The sequence below is a fragment of the Raphanus sativus genome, chromosome 1 (assembly GCF_000801105.2).
Source record: "Raphanus sativus cultivar WK10039 chromosome 1, ASM80110v3, whole genome shotgun sequence".
NCBI classification, from domain to species: domain Eukaryota; kingdom Viridiplantae; phylum Streptophyta; class Magnoliopsida; order Brassicales; family Brassicaceae; genus Raphanus; species Raphanus sativus.
In genome coordinates this window covers 15785922-15799211 of record NC_079511.1, presented here as the reverse complement: position 1 = coordinate 15799211, position 13290 = coordinate 15785922, and positions in this window count along the sequence as shown.

Below are 13290 nucleotides of genomic sequence, written 5' to 3'. Positions count from 1 at the left end.
ATATTCGTTTTAAGCAAGTTAAGTATAAATTAAATTTTTTAACTCTCGTTCAAGTCAAGTCAAATATGAAATAAATTTAAAATAATGAGTAATCGCTGTAATGTTTAGACGATAACTAAAATGGAGAATGCTTACGGTATATTTCCCATATCTACTAATAATAGGAAACCTGATTAATTTCAAAGGGTTTGTGCTGTTATATGTTTCCCAAATTTTGTGAAAAGTTGTGTTTGTTCATTAAGATGTCTTTTTATAAAAAGATGTGCATGTTCCTTGATAAAAGATGCGATTATTGTAAAAAGTTGTGTCTCTTTTTTAATAAAAGATGCAACTCTTTATATGAAAATATGCGATTATTTAAGTCGAAAAGATGTGACTATTCAAAGGGATTTTTAAAATTTATAAATAGTCCATGTCCACACTTTTCTGAAAGTAAAATTTTCACTAATTTAATTGATAATTAAATGGTGAAAATAAATAGTTCTACGAAGTTACTTGGTTACAAATTTTTAGAAGATATTCAAATGAAACGTTGTCAACAAAAGATATTAGGAAGGATGTTACGTGTTGGGATAGCTAAAAATCCTAAACGAAACAATGAAATCATTAGTCTTAATTTTCTTCTACTAGATGAAAATGTTTGTTTGTGTGCCGTTGTTATCTTAAGAAAAGTAGATGTTATCTATACTATTAAAGCAGAATCCCTAATAGGATTCTGCCATTGGTTTTTAAGTTATTTACAAGATCATGCCACTGCCTTAATTATAGATTTTCATAATTAATTAAAATCAGCCAGAAATATAAGCTAATTAGTATAATTAATACCCAATAAAATTCAAGCTTTAGTAATTACAGAATCATTCGAAAAAGATAGTGACCCCGAGATACACTCATGTATTAAGTACCGGATATTCTAATTTTCTTTTGTATTTAATAGTATAGATTGTTGTTCGAATTTATCTTTAATTGAGATAGATTGGAAGAAACAATTACCTACTATACATAATTTCTTTTGAAGTTTACTTTAGTTTCCAACATAAAAGAAATTCTATTGCCTAAAATCTAGAAACAGTCCCATCGACACTTCTTCTTCTCATTATATAAGATTGTGTCATCTCATTAGTCCATACATTTATTTTATATGAGAGTATCTTGGGGTCTTTTGATTTTCCATAAACTAAGTTAAAATTTGATATTAATCGTTTATAATATTCACATAGTTTAGACTAGCATAAATATCTTTCGTTAAAAAAAGTTAAAAATTGTTATTATTGTTATCCCAACCAAACCAAAATAATCAAACCAAAACCAATATTTATAAATAACCGAACGGTAAATATATCTCTTGAACCAAAAACAAAAACCATAACTAAATTGGAATCAAATCTAAAAAGTCAAGAGGCCGTGCACTTGACAACGGAGCCAGTCTGTTAATCTCGATCCTAACATGAACTATTTCACCAAATTAAAAAACAGCTTTGAAAAAACAAAGTTTGTAAAAAAATGGAACCTAACCAAAAGTACCAATCTCTCAGATTCAAAGATATTAGTGTATCTATACTATTAAAGCAGAATCCCTAATAGAATTCTGCCATTGGTTTTTAAGTTATTTACAAGATCATGCCACTGCCTTAATTATAGATTTTCATAATTAATTAAAATCAGCCAGAAATATAAGCTAATTAGTATAATTAATACCCAATAAAATTCAAGCTTTAGTAATTATAGAATCATTCGAAAAAGATAGTGACCCCGAGATACACTCATGTATTAAGTACCGGATATTCTAATTTTCTTTTGTATTTAATAGTATAGATTGTTGTTCGAGTTTTATCTTTAATTGAGATAGATTGGAAGAAACAATTACCTACTATACATATTTTCTTTTGAAGTTTACTTTAGTTTCCAACATAAAAGAAATTCTATTGCCTAAAATCTAGAAACAGTCCCATCGACACTTCTTCTTCTCATTATATAAGATCGTGTCATCTCATTAGTCCATACATTTATTTTATAGGGGAGTATCTTGGGGTCTTTTGATTTTCCATAAATTAAGTTAAAATTTGATATTAATCGTTTATAATATTCACATAGTTTAGACTAGCATAAATATCTTTCGTTAAAAAAAGTTAAAAATTGTTATTATTGTTATCCCAACCAAACCAAAATAATCAAACCAAAACCAATATTTATAAATAACCGAACGGTAAATATATCTCTTGAACCAAAAACCAAAACCATAACTAAATTGGAATCAAATCTAAAAAGTCAAGAGGCTGTGCACTTGACAACGGAGCCAGTCTGTTAATCTTGATCCTAACATGAACTATTTCACCAAATTAAAAAACAGCTTTGAAAAAACAAAGTTTGTAACAAAATGGAACCTAACCAAAAGTACCAATCGCTCAGATTCAAAGATATTAGTGTATAAAGAGATAAAGTAACAAATTTATAAACAAAATAATCTCGCGCTTTTAAAAAATTAGATTTTAGAGTTATTTACAAAAGAATGCCATTACTTTTTTAAAAAAATTATAATTAATTCACCTACCATATTAATAACTAATCATAGATCACGTTTTCTTCTTCTCAATTATAGTAAAACTTTATTTAATATAACTTTCTAACTTGTTCCATTTCCTAAAGTAAATTTGCCAGCCATAATTTCAAATGAACATAAGCTAAGTATTTTGGGAACAATATTTAATAACATTCTACTTCTTGATACCATATATTTAGATGATTTTAAATGTCACTTTACAGTCTAAAAAAATCCTAAACCACAAAAATAAAAACGAGCCTAGATTGCGAACCTTAAACCCTAACATGTATACAAAACCTCAATCGTATAAACATAAAGGATGCATGATTTAAACTTACGATTATACAAATAAAATATAATGTCAGATTACAGATATTAACTTAGTGTTATATAAAACATAAAAAATAATTATTAAAGAATGGAAAATTAAAGTGGTATATTATTTTATCATCCTAAACATACATATAAAACAACAACTACACATATACCAAACACAGATTATATAATTTTTTTAAAAATATACATGGTATAAATATAATTCAAAAAGAGATGATCCCGCGCTTTCAAAATCTAGTCTAATCTATTAAAAAAGAAGTACATTTTGTACTTAACCCTGAATTTTCCTTAATATTTACCAACTTGTGCCATTCAATTTTAATTATGAAATAAATCAAAAAAATCTCAGCAAATCTTTCTTTACTTCAGTTTGCGGAAGCCTATTTATAATGTGATAATCAATCTATAATTAATGGGATGATGTACTAACTATACCATATAATTCAGAAATCTTACAAGGCTTTATGTTCTGAATAGTTTAGTCCATATGCGTATATTGTAAACAATTATCACTTTTTGGTTATAAGTACCTTGATGCACTAGATAACCGGTCCTGTTTTCGTGATTTTATATTTGAATCATACTATTAAGTAATCCGAACTTGTTCTGATTTTGGTTTACCTTTTTGCTTAAGTACAAAATTTAGAAATACAATACAAAATAAACTATAAAATAATTATGTTTAAGAATATCATATTAAAAAAATATTTAATATGGATAATTTTACAAATCCATATTATAATTTAGACAAACACATAATTATTTATCAAAAGGTAAAAATAAGAACCCGCTCGATCGAGCGGGTCAAGATCTAGTTAGTTGATTAAAATCGAAGAAAACGTTCGTTGAATCAAGCTTAACCTCGTACACCCACAATGATTAACCACAAGGCTCTTTTATTTTGTCTCATCAACTAAATAATAAACACCATTATTGTTTTATTTGTTTTTTATTTTGGCTGCAGAATGAAACAATTGTTGGTTCTATAAATAGTAAATATATCCAACAATTTGAAGAATATTTAGAAGAGGGAAACATTTTATTGATCACAGATTTTGAAGTTTGGAAATCAACAGAAAATTATAAAATCACGAGCCATCGGTTTCAATTACGTATTAATGATACATCAATAATTGAGATTATTAATGATCCAGAAGTTTCGATTGACTTTGAGAAATTTGAATTTCTTAACTATGACCAATTCCGATCATTAGCCAATTCAAATAAACAATTTAACGGTTGGTTTACATACATGAAATAATAGAAACATAGATTTATTTATATGTCAAAATTTTATGAAATAAGTAATGTTTATATCGTATAACAGATGTAACTAGGATATGACCCGCGCTTTGCGCGGGGTGAAAGAAATAATGAATAGTTTTACGTAGATAATATTAATTTGTTAATTATTAATCTACATATATAGTATGCATGTGTAAAATATGATAAAAGTGAGAAAATGATAACACGAATATATGCATTAGAGGATACAAATAACAAACATCATGTCTTATGTTGAAAAGTTGAGGATCGACATATTGGAAAAAAATAAGATTATAGTATGGATTTGTATTTGTTTCAAAATAAAAGAATCTATCTAAATTTTGGAATGGGTCTTTCACTTAAAACTTATAAGACATAATTATTTTCATAATATAAGTGCAGAATAATATTAAAAAACATAAATAAGACAATAAAACTCGATAATAATAAAACAGGAAAAGAGCGAAAAACAATTAAAAAAACATTAAAACATCAGAATCGCCGCTTAGTAAAATTAAATCCATTGTCTGCAATCATATAAAGAGGAAAAACAAAGTTTAGTAGCATAAATATTTACATATTTAATTAAGAAACTAAGTGAATTAAATATAATACCTCTTCCTGAAAGCATAGATTTCTCCGTGACTTCCATATTGCCATCTTCATTGTGAAGATTTTAAGGTCGTAATTATGGAAACATTTTGAACATATGTTACGTTTTAAAATCGATGCATTAAGAATGTTTCAGTTACGTTTTCATTTATATAGTTTTTGTTAAAAAAATTTGAAAAATTGTTTTTGTTTCCAAAAAAATGTTACGTTTTTACTTTGCTTCGTGATGGGCATTTAAGATGTTTGTTAAAATATATGCATTATAAAATATGCATTATTAACATATATTTCTTAATATTATTTCAATTATATGTTGGTCTCCTTCCTAAAACATCCATAATGTGTGTGTTTTTGTTTTGACTTTTTTCGTTTGATCTTTTAAAAAAAACATATATAGTATGCATGTGTAAAATATGATAAAAGTGAGAAAAGATAACACGAATATATGCATTAGAGGATACAAATAACAAACATCATGTCTTATGTTGAAAAGTTGAGGATCGACATATTGGAATAAAATAAGATTATAGTATGGGTTTGTATCTGTTTCAAAATAAAAGAATCTATGTAAATTTTGGAATGTGTCTTTCACTTAAAACTTATAAGACATAATTATTTTCATAATATAAGTGTTTAATAATATTAAAAAAAATAAGACAATAAAACTCAATAATAATAAAACAGCAAAAGAGCGCAAAACAATTAAAAAAACATTAAAAACATCAGAATCGCCGCTTAGTAAAATTAAAATCCATTGTCTGCAATCCTATAAAGAGGAAAAACAAAGTTTAGTAGCATAAATAATTTTTTTTTTGAATTGAGTAGCATAAATATTTACTTATTTAATTAAGAAACTAAGTGAATTAAATATAATACCTCTTCCTCAAAGCATAGATTTTCCCGTGACTTCTATATTGCCATTTTCATTGTGAAGACTTTAAAGTCGTAGTTATGGAAACATTTTGAACATAGGTTACGTTTTAAAATCGACTCATCAAAAATGTTTCAGTTACGTTTTCATTTATATAATTTTTGTTAAAAAATTTTGAAAAATTGTTTTTGTTTCCAAAAAAATGTTACGTTTTTACTTTGCTTCGTGATGGGCGTTTAAGATGTTTGTTAAAATATATGCATTATAAAATATGCATTACTAACATAGCTTTCTCAATATTATTTCAATTATATGTTGGTCTCATTCCTAAAACATTCATAATGTGTGTGTTTTTGTTTTGACTTTTTCGTTTGATCTTTTATAAAAAACATATATAGTATGCATGTGTAAAATATGATAAAAGTGAGAAAAAGATAACACGAATATATGCATTAGAGGATACAAATAACAAACATCATGTCTTATGTTGAAAAGTTGAGGATCGACATATTAGAATAAAATAAGATTATAGTATGAGTTTGTATTTGTTTCAAAATAAAGAATCTATCTAAATTTTGGAATGAGTCTTTCACTTAAATCTTATAAGACATAATTATTTTCATAATATAAGTGCTGAATAATATTAAAAAAAATAAGACAATAAAACTCGATAATAATAAAACAGCAAAAGAGCGAAAAACAATTAAAAACATTAAAAACATCAGAATCGCCGCTTAGTAAAATTAAAATCTATTGTCTGCAATCCTATAAAGAGGAAAAACAAAGTTGAGTAGCATAAATATTTACATATTTAATTAAGAAACTAAGTGAATTAAATATAATACCTCTTCCTGAAAGCATAGATTTCTCTGTGACTTCCATATTGCCAATTTCATTGTGAAGATTTTAAGGTCGTAATTATGGAAACATTTTGAACATATGTTACGTTTTAAAATCGATGCATCAAGAATGTTTCAGCTACGTTTTCATTTATATAGTTTTTGTTAAAAAAACTTGAAAAAAATGTTTTTGTTTCCAAAAAAATGTTATGTTTTTACTTTGCTTCGTGATGGACGTTTAAGATGTTTGTAAAATATATGCATTATAAAATATGCATTATTAACATAGCTTTCTTAATATTATTTCAATTATATGTTGGTCTCCTTCCTAAAACATCCATAATGTGTGTGTTTTTGTTTTGATTTTTTTCGTTTGATATTTTAAAAAAAAACATAAATAATACAATAGAAATATAATTGTTTATCCGGCTGAATTGTTTGGTTTTTTCAGAAATCCGTATTGTTTTTAAAAAGAAATCTACAGTTACGTACATTCCAAAGTTGTAGTTAAATCTTCTGACCGACATGAAATCCGTGAGGCAATTGGCCGTTATTTATATCAATGATATGATATTAACTATAATTAAAATGTAATGAAAGATCATGCTGTAAATATGTGACATACCAATGGCAAATGATGTAATTAGTCTAGTAAATTAAGGATTAATCAATATTAAGGCTGAGGAAAAATGTGAGGATGACACCTATGCAAAATGGCAACATGGTAATAATTTTACTCTTTTAAGGTTGTTCTTATTATTTGCTCCTCTATTAATAATAAGGGGATAGGTGTTATAGAAGAAGGAGGACTCTTAAATTTAGACAACATGGATATGAATTTAAAAGTAGTTATTGATATAATAATTGAATGCTGAGATTTTTTTATTTAAATAGTTATTATTTATAACAATATCGACATGAAAGTATAATGTTTTGTCATTTTTACAGTGGGAGTAAAATTCGTCTCACTATTTGGGGGTGAACAAGTTACTAATTATATAAAAGGAATAGGCCAAAAAATCCAAAAGGTTTAATTATTATAGTAACGAGTGTTAATCCTAAACTATACTCATGTAAATTGAATTTTAATTTTTGTTTTTATTAGAGTGAATACAACTGTTAAAGATTACTAATAACAATGTAGGGTATCCTCCTATATATTAAAAGAGAAGTACATTGGACACGTGGCGCTCACACAGAGCTTCTCACGAAAAATCTAGCGATTCTATTGGTCGAATTTTTGTATTTTTCTTTTTGATTTATTTTCTACTCGAGCTTCTAATTGGAAAGTCACCTTAATTGTTAATCGTACTAATCATTTCTTGCGCTAGAATCTTAATAAATATCCGCCATTAATCACAATTTGCAGAACAATTTTAATAAATGTCGACTAATCATTAAATGTCTTAATGGCATTAAATTCTTGCGCAAGTTATGATTATGAACATACCTTACTTATACCTTACAAATTTAATATATTTCCTTTAACCAATTGCTCTCATTAATCATAACTTGCTAATCGGAATATTACATTAATTGCTCTCATTAATCATAACTTGCGAAGAATTACAATAAATACGTGTATTAATAAGTTTTCTTTTTACAAATTCAGAATTAAAATATTATGATATTTTGGCTTATCATGCAAGCTAAATCATTGAGAAACGTCCACCAATGTACTATATATAAGATATTCACAGTAGAAGAAACGAAACCACTGACTTTTTATTCTCAACTTTTTATTTCATATTGTTTTTGTTGTTTTACATCATTAAGCTTTTATATATACATATTTCATCAGAGCTGACTTTTCTTTTGGTTTATATGCAGATGCCCTATTATAACGATTTCACCACGATGCAGGTAAAATTTTTTATCTCTCTATATGATTTGATTAATCGTAGATTTATTTGAATTCTAATTCTTACCTTTTTAATATGTTAGAAATGATTGTTTGTTAGAGCTTAGAAGGAGAATAATGTTTTCATATGTATTTTTCTATTGGTTTTTTAATTTACAATTTTAGTTTATATATGCGCAGACCAACGATTATGACGTTTTCTCATGTGGATCCATATGTACTTAAATGATCATATCATCCAAAACACGTAAACTACAATGTATGTTTCATGCTTTGTTTCATTCTTTATGTTTTTCAAATAATTATTTGCTTATACATTAAAGAACAAAATCTTTAATCAATATTTTATTATAAAAGTTAGTATAACTTTTTATACATATTATCAACTTTGTACTCAAATATGCTTTTATACAATTTATCATATTATAAAATGTATATCTTATAAATTCATATATATAAACTATATAGTTCTTTTTTGTCATCATAAACTATATAGTTCTACGTCAACTATATTATAAATTGATTGGCTGATTTATTTTTTAAATTTTTTCTTTTTCTAAAAACCTATCCTAAGCCATCTCTTTCTCTCATCTCCTTCTCTTTCTTCTTCTTCTCGATTTCACTTTATACTAAAACAAAACTAAACGGAGTGAGGGAAAGTTGGGAACACATATCTGCACATTTTTGATAGAACATGCATTGATTATTAATTCTTTTCTTGCGCAATTAATATGATCTCTTATGAATCTATTATAAATGTAATGTACCTTATTTATTTGAATAATTCTTGCGAAAGTTTTAATCACATTTATTGATATTTATTGAGAATCTGTTATTCTTGCACAATAGTGTATCACATTAATTCGACTTTTAAATCTTTCTAAATTTTCAAAGTTGTTTTTAATCTTGTTGCCTTATTTTAAATAAATCTAACTTGCGCAAGAAGACTAATATTTAATTCAAATCAGTTTATGATATTGTAAATTTAATAACTTTATTTATTCTTGCGCAATGTGGTATCACATTAATTGGACTTTTAAATCTTTATACATTTTCAAAGTCGTTTTTAATCTTGTTGCCTTATTTTAAATAAATCTAACTTGCGCAAGAAGACTAATATTTAATTCAAATCAGCTTATGATACTGTAGATTTATTACTTTATTTATTCAATTTAAATGTTTATTATGAAAAATTAATATTTCATGCTTTGCCTCCTAAACAGGTATTACACTTTAGTGTTTGCTTACATTTTAGAGTTACAATAGCATACTAATGAGATGAACTCTTTTTTTTGCAGGTCCTGATGTTACAGTCCTCAGGTGATATTTTCTCTGGTTCTGGATTTTTCAGGAACTCCCTTGTCTAAAAGAAAAAGCCAAAAAGATCATGACATTAGCCTTGAGGATCAACACTCTCTTAACAAGAGACATTCCCACAAGAAAATCAAGTCAGCGTCTTCAAACATTTCCAGCAGTTTCCAGTTTTCTCCAAGGCTTCTTCTTGGATTTAACCGGATTAGTTGGTACCTGACAAAAGAGAGAGAGAGAGAGAGAGAGAGAGAGAGAGAGAGAGAGAGAGAGAGAGAGAGAGAGAGAGAGAGAGAGAGAGAGAGAGAGAGAGAGAGAGAGAGAGAGAGAGAGAGAGAGAGAGAGAGAGAGAGAGAGAGAGAGAGAGAGAGAGAGAGAGAGAGAGAGAGAGAGAGAGAGAGAGAGAGAGAGAGAATTGAGATGAGGATCGACATATTGGAAAAAAATAAGATTTGTATTTGTTTCAAAATAAAAGAATCTATCTAAATTTTGGAATGGGTCTTTCACTTAAAACTTATAAGACATAATTATTTTCATAATATAAGTGCAGAATAATATTAAAAAACATAAATAAGACAATAAAACTCGATAATAATAAAACAGGAAAAGAGCGAAAAACAATTAAAAAAACATTAAAACATCAGAATCGCCGCTTAGTAAAATTAAAATCCATTGTCTGCAATCATATAAAGAGGAAAAACAAAGTTTAGTAGCATAAATATTTACATATTTAATTAAGAAACTAAGTGAATTAAATATAATACCTCTTCCTGAAAGCATAGATTTCTCCGTGACTTCCATATTGCCATCTTCATTGTGAAGATTTTAAGGTCGTAATTATGGAAACATTTTGAACATATGTTACGTTTTAAAATCGATGCATTAAGAATGTTTCAGTTACGTTTTCATTTATATAGTTTTTGTTAAAAAAAATTTGAAAAATTGTTTTTGTTTCCAAAAAAATGTTACGTTTTTACTTTGCTTCGTGATGGGCATTTAAGATGTTTGTTAAAATATATGCATTATAAAATATGCATTATTAACATATATTTCTTAATATTATTTCAATTATATGTTGGTCTCCTTCCTAAAACATCCATAATGTGTGTGTTTTTGTTTTGACTTTTTTCGTTTGATCTTTTAAAAAAAACATATATAGTATGCATGTGTAAAATATGATAAAAGTGAGAAAAGATAACACGAATATATGCATTAGAGGATACAAATAACAAACATCATGTCTTATGTTGAAAAGTTGAGGATCGACATATTGGAATAAAATAAGATTATAGTATGGGTTTGTATCTGTTTCAAAATAAAAGAATCTATGTAAATTTTGGAATGTGTCTTTCACTTAAAACTTATAAGACATAATTATTTTCATAATATAAGTGTTTAATAATATTAAAAAAAAATAAGACAATAAAACTCAATAATAATAAAACAGCAAAAGAGCGCAAAACAATTAAAAAAACATTAAAAACATCAGAATCGCCGCTTAGTAAAATTAAAATCCATTGTCTGCAATCCTATAAAGAGGAAAAACAAAGTTTAGTAGCATAAATAATTTTTTTTTTGAATTGAGTAGCATAAATATTTACTTATTTAATTAAGAAACTAAGTGAATTAAATATAATACCTCTTCCTCAAAGCATAGATTTTCCCGTGACTTCTATATTGCCATTTTCATTGTGAAGACTTTAAAGTCGTAGTTATGGAAACATTTTGAACATAGGTTACGTTTTAAAATCGACTCATCAAAAATGTTTCAGTTACGTTTTCATTTATATAATTTTTGTTAAAAAATTTTGAAAAATTGTTTTTGTTTCCAAAAAAATGTTACGTTTTTACTTTGCTTCGTGATGGGCGTTTAAGATGTTTGTTAAAATATATGCATTATAAAATATGCATTACTAACATAGCTTTCTCAATATTATTTCAATTATATGTTGGTCTCATTCCTAAAACATTCATAATGTGTGTGTTTTTGTTTTGACTTTTTCGTTTGATCTTTTATAAAAAACATATATAGTATGCATGTGTAAAATATGATAAAAGTGAGAAAAAGATAACACGAATATATGCATTAGAGGATACAAATAACAAACATCATGTCTTATGTTGAAAAGTTGAGGATCGACATATTAGAATAAAATAAGATTATAGTATGAGTTTGTATTTGTTTCAAAATAAAGAATCTATCTAAATTTTGGAATGGGTCTTTCACTTAAATCTTATAAGACATAATTATTTTCATAATATAAGTGCTGAATAATATTAAAAAAAATAAGACAATAAAACTCGATAATAATAAAACAGCAAAAGAGCGAAAAACAATTAAAAACATTAAAAACATCAGAATCGCCGCTTAGTAAAATTAAAATCTATTGTCTGCAATCCTATAAAGAGGAAAAACAAAGTTGAGTAGCATAAATATTTACATATTTAATTAAGAAACTAAGTGAATTAAATATAATACCTCTTCCTGAAAGCATAGATTTCTCTGTGACTTCCATATTGCCAATTTCATTGTGAAGATTTTAAGGTCGTAATTATGGAAACATTTTGAACATATGTTACGTTTTAAAATCGATGCATCAAGAATGTTTCAGCTACGTTTTCATTTATATAGTTTTTGTTAAAAAAACTTGAAAAAAATGTTTTTGTTTCCAAAAAAATGTTATGTTTTTACTTTGCTTCGTGATGGACGTTTAAGATGTTTGTAAAATATATGCATTATAAAATATGCATTATTAACATAGCTTTCTTAATATTATTTCAATTATATGTTGGTCTCCTTCCTAAAACATCCATAATGTGTGTGTTTTTGTTTTGATTTTTTTCGTTTGATATTTTAAAAAAAAACATAAATAATACAATAGAAATATAATTGTTTATCTGGCTGAATTGTTTGGTTTTTTCAGAAATCCGTATTGTTTTTAAAAAGAAATCTACAGTTACGTACATTCCAAAGTTGTAGTTAAATCTTCTGACCGACATGAAATCCGTGAGGCAATTGGCCGTTATTTATATCAATGATATGATATTAACTATAATTAAAATGTAATGAAAGATCATGCTGTAAATATGTGACATACCAATGGCAAATGATGTAATTAGTCTAGTAAATTAAGGATTAATCAATATTAAGGCTGAGGAAAAATGTGAGGATGACACCTATGCAAAATGGCAACATGGTAATAATTTTACTCTTTTAAGGTTGTTCTTATTATTTGCTCCTCTATTAATAATAAGGGGATAGGTGTTATAGAAGAAGGAGGACTCTTAAATTTAGACAACATGGATATGAATTTAAAAGTAGTTATTGATATAATAATTGAATGCTGAGATTTTTTTATTTAAATAGTTATTATTTATAACAATATCGACATGAAAGTATAATGTTTTGTCATTTTTACAGTGGGAGTAAAATTCGTCTCACTATTTGGGGGTGAACAAGTTACTAATTATATAAAAGGAATAGGCCAAAAAATCCAAAAGGTTTAATTATTATAGTAACGAGTGTTAATCCTAAACTATACTCATGTAAATTGAATTTTAATTTTTGTTTTTATTAGAGTGAATACAACTGTTAAAGATTACTAATAACAATGTAGGGTATCCTCCTATATATTAAAAGAGAAGTACATTGGAC